Source organism: Vigna umbellata, chromosome 2 (assembly GCF_029865625.1).
Source record: "Vigna umbellata cultivar VRB3 chromosome 2, Vumbellata_1.0, whole genome shotgun sequence".
NCBI classification, from domain to species: domain Eukaryota; kingdom Viridiplantae; phylum Streptophyta; class Magnoliopsida; order Fabales; family Fabaceae; genus Vigna; species Vigna umbellata.
Genome location: NC_142166.1, coordinates 46,319,835 through 46,342,807, shown reverse-complemented (window position 1 = coordinate 46,342,807; position 22,973 = coordinate 46,319,835). Strand labels below are relative to the sequence as shown.

At 29.4% G+C, this 22,973-nt stretch overlaps 1 pseudogene; it reads left to right on the top strand.

The window, feature by feature from the left end:
• Nucleotides 1-12,216: 12,216 nt before the first annotated feature.
• LOC148204115 (putative indole-3-pyruvate monooxygenase YUCCA4) lies at nucleotides 12,217-14,547 on the top strand (annotated as a pseudogene).
• Nucleotides 14,548-22,973: the final 8,426 nt, after the last annotated feature.

Genomic DNA, 22,973 nt, shown 5'->3' with positions numbered 1-22,973 from the left:
TAGATAAATTTAGACATCTGATTTAATTCTACTTAAAATTTCCCAAATTCCATTTAAGTGAATTTTATTAAACTTTAAATTTTATTAAAAGTAATAATTTATAATTAAATTTTAGAAAAAATATTACATAGTTCAATAAATTTATCAGAGGAAATATTCAGTATTGTGCGTAAAACATAACATTGTATGGTTAGATGTGATAAAAAAACGTGTTTAGATCATTATTGATATTGTTATTAATATTCAACACATAAGTGTAGAGAGGTTAGATGAACTAGTGGACAATATATTTAGGTGAAGGAACGAAATGTGATAAATTTTCACTCTTTTTTTTTTTGCCATTTTCTCCTTTTAAATTAATTTAAAATGTCACTTGTTAACCTGCCTATAAAATAGAACGACTTTCTATGGATTAAATAACAATATAGTTTTATTTTTTTCACATACATATGATATGATATCTTTAGACACTTTTTTAGAAGTATTTTTTGAAGAGAAAAAATAAACAAGGATTTTTATGCAAAATTTTAATTAGTTTATATAAATATATAAATTAAGAAACGAGAATTCAGTCAAATTATATAAAATATTTTATAAACTAATTTTTGTATAACTAGTTTTAGTTTATAGAGAATATAATTTATTCTTTACGATGTTTTTTTAAAAATTTTCTTTAATATATCTTGGATTTATTCAAATTATTCTAAAATATATTTTTAATCATTTTGAAAATCAATCCTTTATGTTTAATAACTCATTTTCATACTTTAATTTTTCTTTTTTTTTTACTTAAGTTCGTTCTTTCGTAGACAATAGTAGATGTTTTTTAAATTTAGGTATTAAATTATAATTATTTTTTCTTCAATATGCTTACTTCCAAGAAAACTAAGAAAATAAAAAAAAATGACAATAAAAATGGTGATTTGGAGGAGAGTTTCATAAGTATGTGAGTTTCAAACATTACTTAGGTTTAGGTTGTATAATGCTTATATGTACGTGAGTTTCATCATATATTTTACACCTCTTAAACATACAAAGTATTCGAAATTGTATTTCAAAATTGAAAGAAAATACTGAAATTTAGAAGAAAAAATATCAAAGATCAAAATAGATTTTTGTGCAAAAGTAACAGTATGATGTATAAGACACACAGTGTACTTTCCAGAGTCATTTTTATTTTTAGAGAAATTCTGGTTCATTCAAAAATAGGAAAATTATAAGGAAAAAATGAAATACATATAAGTTAAATTGTTGTGAAATTGGTCACAATCAAATTTCTTTCTATATATATATTTCAAACTCATTATTTTTAATTGTTTTCTTGTTCCTTCTAAACTTATCTTTCTGTCTCCCTTATATAGCCTGTTGTACCTAGGTCACTAGGTACCTTGGGGAAGATGTCAAGGACAATATTAAATAAAATGCATTAACTATTTCTTCAAGTACAACTGCATTATTTTCTTGGGTGGATAAAAAAAAAATTTAATAACAAAATTACTTTAGAATATTTCGTTATTGCTTTTAAAATAGTATTACTTTAAATATAAGTTAAATCAACCTAATGAAAATTTTGTCATAAGTTGAGAAGTATTTGAACTTGTTGGAAGTCCCACATCGACTAGAGATAAGGTCAAATTAAAATATATAAGTGGGTGCAGACCTCACCTTACAAGCCGGTTTTGTGGGGATGAGTTAGGCCTCAAGTCCACTTCTAACATGGTATCAGAGTTATGGTTAGAGCCTATCCTAGCATTATTGATTGTTTGTTGGGCATATTGTTCCCACCCATTAACAAAAGCTTTCATAAATACTATCAACTTTTACATTATTGAGTGATTTCTTTTAAAGGGTTTATATACAAGAAATCATTTATATTTTTAAAGTGAATAACAAGAGTATGTGTTCAGAATGATGTTTAGGAAAAGATATAACATCGATGAGATATAAGTCTAATTATATAAAAGATTAGTATATTTTTTATCAAAAATTTTAAAGAGTTAATGAGTGTTTTATTATTATAAACTGTTTTACGTTTTTATTATCTAATGTAAAACTTAGTCTCACGCTTAAATTTTCAACAATGATACAGAAAAAATTAAGGATTTTATTTAAACTTAGGTGGATCTGTTTCTTAAAATAAAACTAATATTTTCCTCCCTATGGCTAACGTGTTAAATAGAAAAAAAAAAGTGGTAGATTGTGAAGAAGATAGAATCTGGAAAAGTAGATTGTGTGTGTCATATTTGAAAAACTCCAAAATTTAAAAGCATAATGAAGTTAAAGAGCCAGTGAATGTGTGTGATAGATTAGATGGAATGAAGGGTATCATTGTGTTTGAATTTTGAAGTGAGCTAAGCATGCAAGATCCATATATCTTAGCTTTTGTTTGTATACCCTTTTCTAGCCAATTCCATGATGGGTAACTTATTTCCAATCTGTTCACTTTAACGTATTTTTCTAGTCTCATAAAATTTTGTCATAGCATGTTTGAATGCATAATTTTCAAATATTTTGATTATAAAATGATTCTATTTTATATATCATAATTTCTTTGATTAACCAGTAGTTCCTTATAATTTTAAAGAGAAAATGAACAGGTAATAATTTTGTAAATATATATATAATTCAATTTTTTTATATTTTTTGTAAAATAAATTATTATACAGATAAGTAAATTAATTTGACTTTTATTCATATAAATAATTAGTTTAATACATTAATGTATTTTTTTAAATTTATTCATAATAATTATAATTTATTTATATTTCATGAAATACATTTTTTTATGATGTATGTATTTAGTGTAGTTACACATGCTTTGTATTCATCTGGTTTTTGTAAAGTAAATTTAGTCCATTTGAAAGTGGTTTAGTTAAATTAGTTAAAACATGGTTACCATTTTAAATAATATTTTCCCACGATTTTGGAAAATCAAATGAGTTACAAGTATACTACAAAATGTGAAACTATAATGGTAGTTGATTGAATGCGTTAATTAAATATATATATATATATATATATATATGATTAAAAAAATACTGAAAAGTGTAATTTGACCCCTACATTTGCATGGGGCCAAACACGTTATGAAGCAAACACATGTCACAAAACCATGTGACCATAGTCCCATGTATAATTGGCTAGATTATTCTTTAAAGAGGAAAGTGCTCTCTAAGGAATTATTTGGATCGATATTCTTTCTAATCATTATAGAAAGAAATTTTCTGGTTAAATATATCTACAGCTGTGTAAACATAGGGCATAAAAATATTCTTAGCTATATATTATTGTTACTTTTTTTAACTTAGTTTTCTCCTTAGTACAGGTAAGGGTTATGAACCGAACATATTTTTTTATTTTATGTTTCAATTCTTTTTAGTAAGAATCGAAACCTGTTTTTATATTTTCTTGTTTTTAATTTTTTTTTATCTTTACATTTCTTTTTATCATAGAACTATCATGTTCTCCATCAATAAACAAATTCATCACTATTTTTTTCGCCTTGAACAAAAAATATTTGGAAAAACGCATTTGAAAAAATAAGTATGAAACAGAGAAGAAAATGTAAGACGAAAGAATGAATATTTAATCACTTTTAAAATGCAAAGAAAAAGAGTGCTAGTAACGAGAATATGGTGACACTTCGCATTTACTATGAGAAAGGGAAAGAAAGACAGTGAATGTGTGATGACGAAAATAATAATGTGATTCATGTTTGGCAACAGAAAAGAGATCAAATTGTTCGAAATCCAAGTGTGAGACATTGAATAAAAATGAGAAAGTAAAGTATTATATAAAGTTGAAATACCCATTAATCCATTGTCTTAAGGTTTTTTGTAGAAAGTGGTATCGACCCCTTATATGGTTGGACTTATGTCTCATTGATATTGTGTCTTCTATTGAACTTCCTCCTCAATAGTCCCAACACAAATTTGGCTGGAATGTAATTTTAACCATAGCATATGAATATAATTAAGTTATTTTAGAATCAAAACTTACAGTTGTACAAATGTTATAGTATTTTGAAAGACTTCTTTTTTTTTTTTTGAATTAAAAGATTCTGAGCAATTTCAAAATCTTCTTTTTTTAATAGTGTTAACTGAAATTTATAACACTTGTGTTTTTGCCACTTTCCAAGCAATAGATGGAACGAAAAAGAGAAAAATTATCAATGATTGATAGGAGCACATGCATGATTGTATGTGTGTATAGCAGCAACTTGAAGAAGCACCAAAGCTATAAAAAGGAACAGTTTTACAGCAGAAATCAGCTGGTAGGTTAGTTTAGCCCGTGACATAGTGCGCGAGATAGCTACTACCAAGTGGGAAGCAAATTATTTTTTATAGTATGTTGTCGACCCAATACATATGCAAAGTTGCGGTGCCATAATTAACCTGAAACAAGGAAGAGAATTATGCAGCATAAGCAGAAATTATTCTTGCTGCTATATATATGTATAGCTGCCATCATTTCTCACTTTTGAATTTGGTACTACTATATTCTTATTTTTACACACCAAGAATATTCTTTAACTTGATTACTAGATTAAGAACGTAAAGATTATGCATCAGACATGATCAAAGTCTTAAATTACATGCTTAAAATCTCCACCTAACCATGTTTCTAGAATTTATTGGTCCTTCTGAATGCTTGATACACAACATGCCAGACAATATATGCATTAACGTACATGGTGAGTGGGAAGATTCAGTAAAAACTTCCTTTCTTATGAACACTTGCATCTTTCTTTGGGAAGAGTGGGGACTAGAGTGGGGTGGCGTGAGGGAAGATTCAGATGTTTCATGATTCGAATATCGAGCAGAAGATCTTAGTTTGCATTGTGCGCAGAAAAAGTAGGGTCTGTTTGATCGTATGTGTTTGTTATCGACAATGACAGAAATAAACAATAAGTACACACATAAAGTTATGATATTAGTTCTTAATATTACGAATCCCTCTTCTTAAGTAAACGAAGAATGGGATGTTTTGATTAATTTTGGCTTTTGTTATTATGAACCCCACCTTTTGGCATGCATGTGCTGGAGTAGAGATTCCAAGACAGCCATGCAATAAGTGGCTAAGTGGTTTCTTATAACTCAGCAAAAAGCGAGTAGAACCCACTTGCTTCTGCACCCACTCTCAATGCGTTTAAGTACACTTCCAATTTGCAAATTACAAAATTTCAGATTACATGTCTGTAACTCCTACAACCAACATGGCAAAGATGCTTCAGCCGAGTAAGCTTATACAAAAATAAAATGCAAAACGATTCTAATGACAGTGTTAAAAACCCTATATAATCATGTTTCTTCAACTTTTGCTGATAAAAGAATGATGGTTAGGTGTTCGACATAAGAATGCAGTCATGAGAACAACAACTTTATGTCAAATGTAGTTATATAACTATAAATATACTATGAGGTCTTTATTTACCTAATGTAATCTAGGTCAAACAATGAAAGTATTAATTGTTTGTGTATTAGAAATCTCAAACACTGGCAATTACCATCACAAACCTTCTCAATTGTCACTTTAATAGAAACAATGTTTGAAGAACTTCCACAAAGAGCCAATTGAGAAAGAGAAATATAACATACAACTATACGAGACAATGTTATAACATAACTCTCCTTTACATTGATTCAGAATGTAAAAGGCGTTTAATCTAACTATAAAAGGCTTTACCATGCTAAAATATATTTCATTAAATTCAAATTTTCTTCAATTTTTCATTCCTCCATACATTTCGGTTTAATCAATTAAAAGGTGCATAATGATAGAATGATACACAACTATATTTATTTAACACACATTATAAAGATAAAATAATCATAAAAAAAATTATATTTTTTTATAAAAAAATAAAGTTAAAGAAAAAGAATATCAAATATATGTTAAAAATTTGTGTGTTACACTATCATTTCTTCTAAAGAAAAGATGTAATATTTATGGATTTATCTATTGAATAGCTTTTCTCTTAACATATCCAGAACCTATAGATAACTACAAACTTATTAACCACAATAAATTTACATTAAAGTGATAGTGTTGCTCTTCATGAATATTTCTAAAAACGTTTAATAATTTATTTTACAAGCACATACCATTGTGAAAAATTCGGTTATTACATATTCTCATCTAATTTAGAAATAAACTCTCATTCACATGTACTTTTATTTTCATATGCCATCAATAACAGCATATATATGTATTTCTTTTAATTTTCAGAAAATATGTAATAGTAAGTACTTTCTTGATAATGGACCTACATATTGTGGACATGCTAGACATGTTAACAACTATACACTCGAGAAAGTGTAAAGAGAGTTCATAAAGAACTTGCAAAAGAATGTTGACGAAGTGTTGTTAGGATATACCTAATTTTTATAAACTTCAGTTTACTTCGGAAAGTTAAGTACAAGTAATGCAATTTGTTTTGACATGATGGCTAGTTAGTGTGTTGTGTGTGTGTATATATATATATATATATATATACTTTCTGGCAAATTAGTGTGTTAACATTAAGTAACCATATTTTGATTTTAGTTTAAAGTTTGGAACTGTATTAATTTATAGTTTTATCTTTTTAAAAAATTTAAAAATAAATATATTTAAATTATCTTTAATCTCTTACCTCTAAAATTGAAATATTGGAAAAGTAAATAATAAAATAAGAATGAAGTTTATTTGTCTAGTTCGAAACCTAATTTTACATTATGATTTATTACCAACCTATATATCTGACGGAGGATTTTGCACGCCCCACATGAAATCCTTAATAATGGAGTGAGATATTGATTTTGGTTACTGAAAAACAGTCAGTGCAGTTTATGAAGAAACAATTAATGATAACCTAAAAAAGAAAAAAACAATAATGTATTACTTTATCGTTTACGTATATTTTAGGATCTGTATCGCATCAGTATCTCATAAGTACTCAGTTCGATTATTTTCATGAAATTTGCAGGAGAAGAGATGATTAATGTTTAGAAAAGCAAGGAGAGATATAGAAAGTCGAATCAAATTAAACTTTTCCGTTCATGTCATTTTGTGTTCATACTGATTAACATAAAGTCAACATTTCAAATCAAAGATCCTCTTGCTCTCTTGATAGAGCCAAGGTTGTAATTTTAGGTTTATATGTATTTGAAATGGATGATTGAGAAGACTATGTGCACCCAAAGTGATGTTATGTTAATATGATGTATGTTTAATCGTTGAAGATCTGATCACAGATACTGAGTTTAAAGCCAAATCCGAAGAAACAAGTTCCCCGCAGTGTGTGTGTGTGTGTGGTGCACAGAGAAAGGAAAGGGAGAGATTCGCTTTCAAGTTTTGGTGTGGTGTGGTGTGGGGAACTTGTATTATTCAATGTTTGAGGGCTTCTTAAGGTCATCGTGTGCGTGGCAGACCAAACCGTGCTCCCAACTTCACTTTGTTCCTCTTACAATTTCTTATCATCTTCACATCATTGCTTACGTTTCTCAAAATTACAACAACACTTTATCTACTATATAGATATTAACTCAGATCAAAATCAGATCGCTCACTTTTCATACGACAATCAAAACTTCAAATTTTAACATTGAGTTACTTATACTACGTACTGAAGTAAATACTGTGAGAATCATATACGTAACTGTTGAATCGTCCATGATTAGGGAAATGGAAAAAAAGCTTGGTGTGTTGTGGATGTATTGTGCGTGTTACGATAAGTTGAACTCGCATGCCTCCAATGAAGGAGGAGGGTGTTGGGGTAAGAGGGTGCTTTGATGCTTGCCGTCGTTGACATTCTTTAATATCCACCTTCATATCTTTCTTCCCTGTTCATGCACTTCCTATTCAACAGTGAACATGTTCGTGTGTCGTGCCCTATGTAGCAAAATTCAAACATGTCCTCCTGTAACTATAAATCATGTACATGGAAAAAAAATATAAAAATATAAAACTGATTTCAACGTTTTTATGAGTCGGTTATATGCATGGGTTAAAAAATTATTTCACATCTATTATGTAGTTTTTGGATGTAGAAATTATTTTTGTTTTATATAATTTATTGATGGGTCTTTAATAAAATATATTATACTCGTGAATCAAACTGACATAAAGATTTTATTTTATTTTCAATTCAAAATTTTAAACAATAATGTTATTTTTTTTTATATTAGATCTGAAACTATTTTTAACGTAAAAATTTTAGACAATAAATATATGAATATTATTTTATGTTATTGCCGTTGTCACGAATGTGTGTTATTATGTTGTTTTCAACAATCTTTTATAGGTAAATCCATTTCACACGGTATATTTCTTTTCAAACGTTATTATGTTGTTGTTTTTGTCCATTATCTTGAGCAATGAATTTGATTTTTTTTAATGGTGTTTGACTTTATTATTTTTATCTAACGTGAGATTTACATAGTTGAATTATTCTCTAGACATATATTAAAAACATATATATAAAAGTACCTTAAATTTAAGAACAAGAAGAGAGGTGTTGCAGGGGAATTAAAGATACTAGGGAAACAAAGATGGAGTATAAAACACCGTGATGGTGAAAAAAATGAAAGAGTTGGGAATTATGTGAATAGTTTGAAGGGGAAAAAGAACACAACATACGTAATTGAGAAACTACATGGTAATATAGCACCTGAAAATCATCATATATCCAATACATAAAACTGATGTACAAAGTTAATACTACTTTAGTTGCTTAAATAACCCATTTATACGACTTATATATATTATATAAGGTGTTTAAATAATCTATTTAGTATACAACTCATACATTTGCCACCTTTCAAACACCACTACCTGTATACCTGCTAAGATATTTCTTTATTTTTGCCTACTGTATGACCTCGGTATGTCGGTTGTAAACCACAATAAAACATCTAACCCATAAAAAAAAAACTACTAGTGACATATACATGTGAATTAATAAGAAATTAATTTTGGAAATTAATATGAATTGAGAAGAAGTTGGATGAATATTCCGTAAAGAAAGAATATATATCCAAGTGGGTGAAAAGAGTTTTCCATGTAAGATTTTGTGGCAGGTGAATCTAAAATGCATGTTTATGAAGATCCGGTATCAAAACACTATAATATAAGCAGTGAAAGTCACGTATGTGGATTTCATTTCGTCGTTGATTAAAGTTTGATTATGTTTCAGAGTTGCTTCTTCCTCTGCAGACATGTTATTGGTTGGATCAAAAGGTCTATTATAACGCAATCTTTATTCTCCCACAAACGTCAACTCCAACTTCACAACTTGCTCTACTTACATAATACACACACCTTTATTCTCCCAAACAAACAACAAAATATCCCGCTTAAATCTTCCAAAAATTATCATCAACTTTCTTTCTTTCTCCTTTTTAATTTAACAACCTTCCATTTTTTTTTTAATTTCAAAAATGGCAGCAAAGTTTAGTTTGTGGAAAAACAAACATTTTGCGATGTTTTTATCAAAAACTTTAAGCTTATTAACTTTACTAATTATTTTGTTTAGTCATAATAAGTAGTGAAGATTCAAGTTTTCAATTCAATGTTCCCCGTTTTGTTTGCCTTTTTTTGTCTTCCATTCATATTTGTCTACGCAAATATTTTAGTCTTATTCACAAGCGTTTTTAAGACATTAATTATTCATTAAGAAGTCTACAAATTATAAATTTTTTTATTAAACCTATAATGAAGATCCTAAAATATTGTGTTTAAAAAACATTAATTCTTGGATAACATTTACTAATATTTTTTTTTCATGAAAAAAATTGATATAATCGTCTACCATATATTTTCATCCTTCCGTTTTTTTTTTCTATTTCATTCCAATACCCTTTTGCATATTAATTTTAAAATTTGATATTTTGTATTTTTTTAATTAAAAGTATTTTTTTAAATAGTGCAAATCAGGGAAAATTCAATATTTCAAAACAATGTTTCCCATTTTGTGATTCTTTTTCTTTGTCTCCCACTCAAATTTGTTGGACAGAAATATATTTTTTGGAGTCTTATTAACAAGTATCTTATAGACACTAATTAACAAGTCATTGAATAAAAATAGTAAATTTCTACACTAAAATGCAGTTTTTGTTCAGATGATATATATCTCGATGTGAAAGACAAATATAATTAAGGAAAATAACTATTAAAAACTATAAAGCTCTTTCTATACAATTTGACACGGTTTTATATTCAATGGTAAAGTTTAAACCACTTGTTAAATTGAAACAAATTCACGTAACCAACCACTGATTATCTTCATCATGCCGAACAATTTCAAAATAAACAGTTTTGTATTTATAAATTTTGTTAATCACGTGTCATATGTAAATTTATTCATGATATGCCATGAATCAATTTTTGTCAACAATTGGTTTTATTTTTTATTTTCAAAAATATTAAAAAGCTATCTTATCAACAAAAAGTTATTATAAATTTAAAATATTTGGAAATTTTCGATCTAAAAAAAGTAACAAATAAGAAAATTTATTAATTTGAATATCAGTGTATTAAAATATTTAGAATGGTAAAATGCCACAATCAATAGATTAATTTCTTCATTCATATCTTCGTGATAATTAAAATCATTTTCAATACGGTTTATATATAAATCTATACGTTTATTTCCAGAATAAAATTGTAAAGATGAAGAAAAAGAAGAAGATAAATGTGAGATAAAATATTAAATAAATAGAGTAAAATATGTATATATCTTTAATTAAATGAGAAATTTAAATAGAGAGTAAAATGAAACAAAAGGGGAGATTAATTTATACTAAAAATATACTAATTCATTTTGCATACCTTTTTTAAAGTATCACGTCGATTTAAGGTCATCATATGGCGGTAAAAATTTATAAGCCATGGATATGGGGTTGAAAAATAATGAATATTTTGTTGGAATTTGGAATACTTGGGCCTTTTGCATTGCAGCTTTCATTGGTAAAGTAATAAAAAAAAAAGCAGAGAAAGCGTATGCATGGTGACAATATGAACACTTATGAGCACTGTGAATGGCAGCAGAGTTGTTCGAAACGCGATATCACACTTGCTTCTTCTGGTCACCTTGGATTTAAAACGAAGATATATAGAGAACTCGATGGAGTCTTGGCTTTGCTTTTCAGGCTCTGGTTCACTGAAATTTAATGAACAAAGACAACAATGGCAATGTGTAATTGATTGCAGAGGTCGGATATTAAGGTTTGTGGCATCCGAGAAGGAAGGGATGGATGAAGTAGGGTCGGAGAATCGGAGGCAGGCATGCATGCATATAGATTGCTGAAAGCTTGGGATGATGGTAACTGTTAAGGTTGGCTTCACACTCACACAATTGAAAAGTAAAAAAGGTTTTATTTTCCCTTTTGGGAGAACTCTCAGAATCTTTGTTTTCTTTCATTTTGAACATTGTACACCAATCTGCTTCATCATGGTAAAGACTAAACACTCAGTTCCTTGGTTTCAGTAGTGGAATAAGATTGGGTCATACATTTATAAGTAGAAAATATTTAGTACATACTAGGTAATCATACTTCCATACTTTATTCATATATTTTATTTATTTCTTCTCTTTCTGTATCTTCAAACTATACACACTCAATTGACCCTTTTTCAATTAAACATTTTTAACATTCTTCTTTTCTTTCTCAAATATGTATTTCACATTTGATCATTATTTTTATATTTGATATTTTTAAATATTTTTTGAAAAAAATATTACCTCTCAAATTTAAAAAAAAATCACCGGAAGAGAAAATTTTGAGTTATTATTATATAGTTAATATTCTTACGTTGCATTTCTTTAATCATGGATTTTTTTCATCTCCCTTTAACTCATAAAAAACAAAGAGTGTACGTTCATTCTTTATGAAAAGATTTTCGTATCATTTCCTAATATTTCACTCCAACTCCAGTGACCCCTGGCCTCTTTTGCTCACGGGAATGCTATTCTTTTTTACTTCAGCACTAAATAAAAGTAAATTGCAGTTTGTATTTATTTATTTATTTTGGGTTTATTAAATAGATCCCAGTATGCTATTAGAGAAAAACAGAACATAGAAAAAGAAATTGAAGTTAATTTTTGTGTATAAAAAAGTTGATTTAAGTTGATATTTGTATTTGAGAAGAAAGTTATATATGTAAAATTTGTGTGGGCATCTGAAGAAATGCTACTTTCCATGCATATTTAAAAGGCACAGAGGCTCTTCTGCCACACTCTCTGACGCACTTCATTGACCATTCCCACTATACGCTACCCCTCTTTAAATTCTCACGATTTCCATCGTATTCTCCAAGGAGAGGAGTTGAAACATTCAACGTACACAAACTCACATATACCAAAAAGGAAAAGCAGACCAGAGAGGGTTTTCCCTTCCAAGTTTCTTGCGATTTTCTTGGATGGAGTCTTGCAAGGGACCAGAGGGAGAGGAAGTGAAGTGCGTGTGGGTTCATGGTCCTATAATCGTAGGGGCAGGACCCTCGGGGCTGGCCGTTGCAGCATGCCTCTCCCACCACGGACTACCCTACGTCATTCTCGAGAGGAGTCACTGCATAAACTCCCTTTGGCAACACAGAACCTACGACCGTCTCAAACTCCACCTCCCCAAACACTTCTGCCAACTCCCCTTCATGCCCTTCCCTCACCATTTCCCCAAATACCCCTCCAAGAACCAGTTCATCTCCTACCTCCATTCCTACGCTCACCGCTTCAACATCCGCCCCAGGTTCAACCAGTCCGTTCACTCCGCTCACTTCGACCCCGTTTCCCAGTTCTGGGTCGTCAGAACCAACGATTTTCAGTACATTTCCCCGTGGCTCGTCGTTGCTACCGGAGAGAATGCCGACCCTGTCATTCCCTCGATTCTTGGCATGGACTCCTTTCACGGACCCGTTGTTCACACCAGCGCCTATAAATCCGGTTCTCATTACAAAAACAAGAGGGTTTTGGTAATCGGTTGCGGCAACTCAGGAATGGAAGTAAGCTTGGATCTTTGCAGGCACAACGCCACCCCTTACATGGTCGCCAGAAACACAGTCAGTAACTCACTATATTCACTTCCCCTTCTTTCCCTATTCCCATGCACTAATAAGAACACATTTTGTCTTTTTCTTTTTGATGTTCTTTATTATACGAATTCGTGCTCCACTGTGTCATGGTTGTTATCATAAAACTCTGTTGATTATTATTGATTTTTAATGCTAATAATCCCTTATAAAATAATAGAGAAAAACCTGCATATTTGGACATATTATCATCGAGACACAGTTTGTTGACAAGATTTCATGGTACAGGTACATGTGCTGCCTAGGGAGATGTTTGGCTTTTCTACGTTTGGAATGGCGATGGGTCTATTGAAATGGCTTCCGATAAAGTTGGTAGACAAGGTGGTATTGGCGTTGGCTGGGTTAATGTTAGGTGACACCGCCCGCTACGGCGTTAGGAGGCCAAAAACTGGGCCAATAGAGCTCAAACTTGTCACCGGTAAAACCCCTGTGCTAGATGTTGGACAAGTAGCGCAGATAAGATCCGGTAACATCAAGGTACGTAGCCATGCTTTGTTTCCTGATTCATGAGTATGTAATTATGGCATAACATTGTAATCCAATCTTACCATATATGGAATCTTTTTCTAAGTTAGGTTAGGGTTTGTTTCAGGTGATGGAAGGGGTGAAGGAGATAACAAGAAACGGTGCCAAGTTTATGGATGGACAAGAAAAGGAGTTCAGTGCCATAATATTAGCAACGGGTTACAAAAGCAACGTGCCCACTTGGCTTAAGGTAAGAAGAAACTAAAAACTTCATTTTTACCTCAATCTTCTTGAACCTCATTTTTGTACTAGCTCTTCCCTTGTTTTTTTCTTTCTATTTTCACGATGTGAAAAACCCACAACACAACTTTTATTTAGTCAGTTGGGACATGCACAGCAGATACCAACAGAAGGATTTATTTTCTTCATGCAACTATGAAGGAAAGAGCATAAAATGATTTTGGGGTTTGTGCCAAACAAATATGAAACTTTTCATTCCAGTGACGTTTCATGTGTACCGATAATCAAACGTCGTGTTAGTTCTTCTATACTTACACCTAAAAAAAGTGTCCCTTTTGTTCCTTTCCGTCCTTCGAGATGGACAACACTTCCTAGCAGAAAAAAACAGTCGCAATCTGCTTTGTTCCATCTCCTTTACAATTCCAAAAACCAAATAGTATGTTTGTTTTTTACACTCTAGTTGTTTAATTCAATATATGATAATGCAGAGCCGTGAATCTTTCACGAAAGACGGAATGCCGAAAATGCCGTTTCCAATGGGTTGGAAGGGAGAGAATGGATTGTATACGGTTGGGTTCACGAGAAGAGGTCTTCTTGGAAGTGCATCGGACGCCGTAAGATTGCCGAAGACATAGCTGATCAATGGATGAGCGTTAAGGACAAATCACGCCGTAATTCCCTTATGATCTTGCTCAAGAGTACATAGGATCACGTGGCTAATCTTGTAATTGTTCTGGATTTTTTTTTATTTTTTATTTATTTTTTCATGTATGTACAATTTTGTATTTCCAGCATTCTTGTGTCTAAACTTTTTTTTCACTCAGCCTTCGTTTCAAACAGTTCCGTAAATGAAATGCAAGCTTATGTCTATGTCTCTATTTTCTTTGACACTTTATTTTAAGTTACATAACTCGATGATGAAGAAAAGACAAAAAACAGGGTCACTTAGTTCAACGCAGGCTTGATTGAAGGATGAATTTTTGCAGAATAAATATAATTTTGATGGTGGAAGCAGGATGAGTGGGTGAGTTGGCGAGTTAATTATTGTGGCATAATTAACACGTTCTCTCTCCCGTATTTATTATGGTTAATAGAGTAGTAGTAGTAACAGTAGCTACGTACTTCCTACTCACTCTCACATCACACTACAAACAAATACACAACTTGGGTGCCAGCTCCAGACTGCAATATTCTGCTTTTCATCCATTTACTCACATTTGCAAAAGCATGATTCCGTCATGCCGTTGGAATCTAATACAAAATATTATAAATTCTATAAAGTTCACAAATAACTAAGCATTCTTCCATTGAACTTGTAATAGATGTTGACGAGTTGAAGTTGAGAATTGGATAGAAATTCATCAAAATATGATCAAAGAGGTCCACAAAAGTTAAGAGATGAATAAATCATTTAAATTTTTTTTATAAAGAAACTACAAAATTACAATTTTATAAAATTAATATGATGAAAACTAAATAAAAGGTGAAAGTAAAATATAACAGTCACATAGAATTAAGAGACACCTCACTTAAAAATATTATGTTAAAAGTCACCTCACTTGTAAAAATTTAACTAGAGTGATACAATTAAAAAGTTTTAATTTTTTTAGGACTATAAAACACAAAAGTTTAATAAATACTCAATTTTAAATTTTCAAATTTATTAGAGAATTAAAAATTAATTAAACCATTCAAATTTAAATAATTTATAAATTTATATACTTCTAATTATTTATAAATTTATATTCAAATTGATGGTAATATTTAATTTTTATTTTATTTTTTAATTGATTTATTGATGTTTAATTTTTTATTAATTAAGTGATATGGTTATTCTTTTATAATTGAATGATGAGGTTATCTTTATATATTATCTTATTTGTTTGTTTTTATGTATTAAAAAATGTGAAATCTTATAGTTAATACAAAATATTTTATTATTAATATAAATTGATAAATAATTTTTATTATCTTTGTTAAAAAATATGTTGTACAAAAAAAACTGTTAGTGTTACTTACATCAATCATAATAAAAATAGTGACAGTTAAAATAAGTGATGACAAGAAAATTAGGGAGACCACAACACTTATGTTATCTAAAATATTTTCAACTAAAATAATAAATATTATATCTGATATTTTATATCAAATGTAATATCATTTTGTATTAATAAAAAAATAACAAGACAAGTTTAAAAGCCATATAAACAATTAACAGAAAAATCAAACCATAAAAATTCAATAAAAAAATATAAAAAATTGAATACTTAATAAACTAAGCACATTTAGTAATTAAAAATACTAAAGAGAAACTTGAACCTTAATTAATTATTTTCAGTTTTTACAAAAAAGCCCACTCGTTTACGTTTCCGTTTCCTTTTAATTATGCATATCCTTGCTCGCGTGTTACCCTTTTCTTTGCTTTATTTACGCAATGGATTCTTCACAAGGAAAAAGACTTGTACAGGAACCACGTTTTGTGCGCATCATTTTGAATACTATTAACACACTTGATTTTACAAGTTTTTATGTAGCAAATATTCTTATTCATGCCATTAATAATCTATATTAAAAAAACGAAATTAAATTAAATTTTATAAATTTGATTTAATAAAAAATGTTATATTAAAATAGTAAATTTAAGTTTAGTTATAAGATATGTAATTATATATCTCCTAAAACATGTTGAGCCATCCACTCTCCTAAAAGAAGACAAACATGTTGAGCCACCAATAACAAAACGATATAAAACATCAGTGAAGAAAACCGTGTTCTAGCATCAGTTTGTAAAAAAAAATTATATATGTTATATATGAAAGTCTGATAAATTATTTAATATGTATTTGATGAAATCGTTTTTCTTTAATCTTACTTTAATAAGTTTCGCGTATTAGTTTTTTTTATGCCATTTACATTTTATTATCTTACTTTTCAAAAAAACAATAGAAAATATTAATGTCAAAATTTGTTTATAATCATGGTTTTTGAGTTATTTTTTTCTTGTTGTTTCTTTTGTATCTATTTGATGTTATACTTGTTCATTATTGTTTTAATGATTATAAATAAATTACAACGCTCATCACTTTCCTTCTTTTATTTAAAATTATCATATCGACTATAACTAAAACAAAAATTATGAACAAAAAATATAGTTTCGAAATATAAATAGAAAAGAAAATTTTATGAACACATATTTCTAAAATATTATTTGTAATAAATAAAACAAAATAGAAAAATTAGATATGATTCTATTCAGAACACACTAAGAAATGCTAATGTTGACAAACTTACATTTAACATTTTCAGGGATTTTAACATTGGTAAGTGTGTTATCCACAGTTTATGAAATCTAGTTGCTTCTAGTGCTATTAAATCCTAATCATACCAACATTCAGGTTTCTGTGTTTTTTGTGGGGGTTTCAATACCCCATTATAACTTTGTTGCATTTTTTTTAAAAATATATGTAAATTCTGAAATAAATGAAAAATTATAAAAACTAAAAATTTTAGTATTTATAATTTGCATGTAACGTTCATAAAAAAAACAAATAATAAGATCTACAATTTTAATATCAAATAATATATAACTGAATCTAAACTTATACTAAAGTATATAACGTAAATTGAAATTCAAATTAAAGTACAAAATGAGTTAAAGAAAAACTAATTAAGAGGAAGGAACGCAAACAGAATCTTGCTGTGAAATAGTCCAACTGAAAACAACGTATGGTTCACATAGTAAAAATATGTGAAAAAATCATTTTCACGTTATATTATATTCTTTAACTATCACATGTAAACAATATTGTGTCATTTATCAAAAATAAAATTAAATATATAATTTTATTTAAAATTTTGATTTTATTAAATTATAAGAAAATGGTATTTATCTTTAAAAGAATCAAGATGTAAGTTTGATTTGATTTAATTTATTCTTAAGAAGGTAAATAATGAAAATGAAGATCCTAAAGTACTTCCCTTCCAAAAGAGATTATACTTTCTCTAAGTCACTTCACTCCCAGTAAAAATAGTTCCAAATCAACTAAAATTCGGATAATGATATTTGACAATGGTGACATTGACAAAACCAGATCCCATTAATATACCAGTATGCAGAGTGTCTACAGAGATGGGGTATACGTGTCCTCACATATATATATATATATATAATATTTATTTTAGAATAAATTTGAGTAGGTTGTAGGTAGCTTAGTGTAGTGTAGCAGTGGTTGGAGATTGATGAAAGTAGTTGCAGGCATATGTTAGCAAAGCATAGGTTGGCATGACATGGCATGCAGAGGTAAGGTAGTACTGATGAAATCAGGTCTGAATCGAGGCCAAAACTGATGCTGTGGACGCAAACCAAAGCCATGCCAATTTTCATTCATCTATCTATTCCCATGCAAACATACACACAAATTCTCTCTTCCTCTGCATGTAACGGGGCCCACGTGTACATACACCTAACACACCCTTTTCAATATTCTGTCAGTTTATACTGTTTTGTAATAATACATCTTTTTGTTCTTCACTCCCAGTGTGCATACATGCCAAACCCACCACTGTTGCATTCTGTTTTCGGCAGTGATGACCTGATCATCATACACCATATGAGGTCATACTTAATCCAGGGGTCCCCTACCTACCTCACTCCATGTATATATATATATATATATCAAGAGAATTACTTCTCTATGATTCAGATTCTGTGGGGTCACTTTATCTCAGAAGCATGTTGTTTTTGTTGCAGTAGCTTATTGGGTAAAGCAGGTTTACAGCAAAGAGAGAGACGTTTCACAATGCCCACCCTTTTGTTGCTTCCATCTCTAGCTCACTCACACATCTCTGTCTCTGCCAAAGTACTTACAGAGAACGCTTCACGAATGCAACTCACGTTTACGACAAAGAGTGTTTTTTTATAGCTCTTTTGTCCATTTTTCTAATGTGTGACATGCACCTACAAGATTGCCTTCAAGGCCTTCTTGCAAACCAAATATGAAAACATTCATTAATTCAGCATACGCAGGCCATGTTTCATCGTCAGATCCTCAACATGATCTTCATACTATATCAATGTCACATATAACCTCCAAAAATGTAGATAGCAAAACATTTTTCTCAATACATGCGAAATAACGTATAGTTTGGAATCCCACACCGCACAAAAGTAAGAAAATTTGGGTTTATGTCTTTTATATAAATTTATTCACAAATTGGGTGGTTTGAAAAAAATTTCCCTTGTAACTTACAAAGACTAACATTGCATAAAACTTCTAGGAAAATATCTTAAAGAACAATTTTTTTTCCTATGATTGGTCTCAAATGTATAAACTAATAAAATAAGGACACTGTTATAAAAAAATTATTAAAAAAATTGTTAAAATATCATTATCCAAACTTTTATATTGTGTGCTACATGGAGCATATGTAAAGGTATATTATTGTTTTTAAAATTTTCAACCATAAAACCATTAAAAGAGTTGTGCTGATTAATCTATCTTGGTTTTTTTATCTTTTGATAAATTTATAGTTATTTGAATAATATGAAAAGGATGTATAATTTGAATAATGTATTTTGTGGACCATTGTTTTCTCTTATATAATAAATTAGAATACATGTTAGGAGAGATTTAATAGTTTTGTATTATTTTCTTTTTAATACATATTTTATATATCGGTTTCATAATAGTTAAATGTTTCTGTTAGTATTTTTTTTATCTCAAAATTAAATTTTAATGTTTTTAAAATATCCATAATTAAATATAACTTTATGTTATAATTATAAAAATATTTATCTTGTACAGATGTTAAAGTAGTAAATTTTTTTAAATAATTAGAAAATTTCTCAGTTTTTTTTTAAATATTGAATATTTAATAAGTTTTACTACTTAATTTTTTCTTTTAAAAAAAATTATTGTTTGCTGGAAGAGTAATAAAATACAAATTAGAGCAGCGGCCATAAAAGTGTTGTTGTGAAAGAAAAGTAAGCTTTGCCGAAGGCCCAGCCCAAAATTTAAAGTGTCCAGTTTACTTCTTCTGTTAATTGGATGACTTAATGGTTTTATAGTTCGTTTGATTATAAAAAAAAATTGAGATATTTTGGGTTTAGAGAAATGTTAAAAAATAAAATAGAGATCTATTTTTCTTTTTACCTATTTCTACTATAGTTCTATTGCTATTATTTTTATATTCTTTCATTACTAAACACGTTTCATTTTTATTTTAGCACCTTTTTCTACAGTATTTATTTCTCTGTTTTCTTAACTAATAAAACAATAAAGTTAAAAGTTTAAAAAAAAAACTTAAATATATTTTAGATCTATTTAGTCACTGCATCTAATTTTGGTTAAGGACTGAATTGTACTTAAATATTTGAAAAATATATATTCTTATTAAAACTGAGTACCTGAAAGAGAATAAATTTTGGTTAAGGACTAATCTATATATAAATTAACCATGTAAATTGTCGGTCCAATATTAGTCCATAAAACGGTGTACCTGAAAGAGATATAAAATATTGCAAATAGAGATATAAAATATGAAACAAAAACATAAAAATGTTAACACGTAATTAACAATATTTAATTGTGTTTATTATTTAATATGATGGGTTTAAAATTAAAGATCGTCCAAACTATTTTTTATGTAAACTAAAAAAACAGAGAAATATCATAAGTATAATAATAAGATGAGTAATTAAATTTTAAGGGAAAGATAAGTAATTTTTTTTTTCAAAACTATTACTTTTGGCGCATAGAATTTTAAGTTGACGGTATAAAAGAGAACGAGGGAGTATAAAAAAAATTAAATAAAAAATAAGATAATTTCAAATAGATGAAGAGTACAATATAGAAAAAAATTTAATTTATTATTAATAGTTTAGTTTTATTTTTAATCATTTATCGTTAATACAGGAGAAAATAAGAAAAATAAATAGATATAAATACTTAAAAGTGAATGATGAAGTCTTTAATCAATCAATCAAATACATATCCAAACGAAACTTCCAGACTTATTATGTAGCATCATTATCTTGAAGTTATAAATCTAAAGTAACTTTTATTTTTTCGTTTCTTTAAAGGAAAAAAAAGAAAAAATTGAACCGGGTTTTGCAAAATCTCTACTACTACAATCCAGAATTGGAGCCAAATTAGATAGTAAAAAGTCATTCCTTCGTCCATCTTTTGGCAGTATTCAACTTTTGTACACTAAAAGGACGTTTTTTATTGTGTGTGGTGCATATCATAATTCTAATACCATGTTGAAAACGTGACCTAGGAAAGAGATAAAAATATTAAATAAAATATTATGAGTAAAATAAACCAAAACTATAATTAATTATCTTTCTTCCAATCACCAAACTATTTAGAAAAGCTAAAGGAAATTTAATAAATGATTTATTTTTTACACAATTTAAATATAATTTAATTTATATTTTCCGTCGATTTCCGTGTATCTGATTTTGGTAAGAACCCTATCTCATTTGTGAAAAAGCATGATGGGCAAGTTGTCACAGATTCTGCTTTATTTTTGATTAATTTTTAAGGTTTTATAAATGTGGATAAATATGATATTTTAATAGCACCGTCTCAATCTGTAATAATTAACAATGATACAGTTCTCTCTCTTTTTCTTATGCGTGGAAAACGCATAAATTTAAAAACAAATTATACATGATTATCTTGTTCCGATAAAATGCAAGAAAATTGTAAATAATTAATTTAAATAATGTAATTACAGATAAACCCTGAAATTATTTTACTTAAATTTAATATTAAATTTTTTTGTTATGATTAATATATCGGTTACTTTTTAGTATATGGTTTATTTTATTAACTATATTAGATAAGCTGTAACATTATTATACACAGGCCTTTGACTTTTTTAATTACTATGACTATTGTATTTCGTATCTTAATTACAACAGAACGTAAAATACAGTCCAATATTAAAATACATTTAAATTTACAGACAATAATAAAATACAGTCCAATTCCTAGCCCCTGTGATAATTTAAATAAATCTACATATTAAATGCTTGCATTTTTCAAAAAATATTAATTAAAATTATTTGTATTAGATATTTTTAAAGCTGAAATAATATAAAAAATTATTATTCAATAACTTTTGTTTCAGTAGGGATGTAGGGACCAAGATACGAACCTAACAACCTTACTTTCTTCCTTCTCTATGTTGCTTTCACTATGTCGTCTTTCTCTCTTCTCCAAAGCTCTGAGTACGGTGGGCTGGGTACCTGCAAAGGCACTCCGACGCTCAAGTCAATAATGGTCTTTTAGAGCAACTGAATCTTTCTTAATTTTCTCTTAGGGGAAAAACGTACCTTTTTTCTGGTATGCTGTGTGTATTTAAAGGAGTAAAATAAACCGTTTACCTGAAATCTCGGGTGGTTACGGAGTTGGCTATCTATAAGTTATAACTGCTAGATATTGAGTCAAGTACTTCCATGATTCGCGGCGCTTGTTAGCCAATATGCGTAACTGTTTATTTGTAACCGCTAGATCACGATGTCGCATATTGTATGTCGATCATCATGCGTGTCGATCTGGGCGGACGACGTGTCGATTGTCGAGCCTCAACTGGTCGACAACGCCACATGGTCGTATGTTATTATAGTCGGTTGTCTAGTGGTCGACCACACTAAGTGGTCGGATGTCATTACGGGCATGAGAATGTCCTGCATTGGTTTAATTGTCGTCGGGTTATTGGTCGACAGTTGGAGGATTAGGTATCCTATAGTACATGCCCCCCAAGTCCGAGTAAATGGGTGATGACAGAGTTATGAAGGACTTTTAAGTAATGTGTGAAGTGTATGACAGCTGTACGGGGCGTTACGAATTTTGGGTTTTCCCGCTCCTGTAGGGAAGTGAGGGGACGCGTCGTAGTAGCCGTTAGATTAGAAAGGATCGGACGGCGCCTGACGATTAAACGGTTTGGCTTCTTCAGCACGATTCAGAAGGAGGTTATTCACTTTTGCGGAGGAACAGAGTTTGACAGTGTGCATCCTGAGCGAGATTGTTTCTCTTCTATCCTCACTGCTTACCCTGTTACGAGACGTTACCAGGTAACCCTAAAATCTCCTTCATCTTAGTTTGTTTAGTGTTGACTATGGAAGGAAAGGGGCAGAACATTGGGGGCGGGACGCCGGGGCCGTCATCTACGGCGGAATGTCTTGAAATTACCAC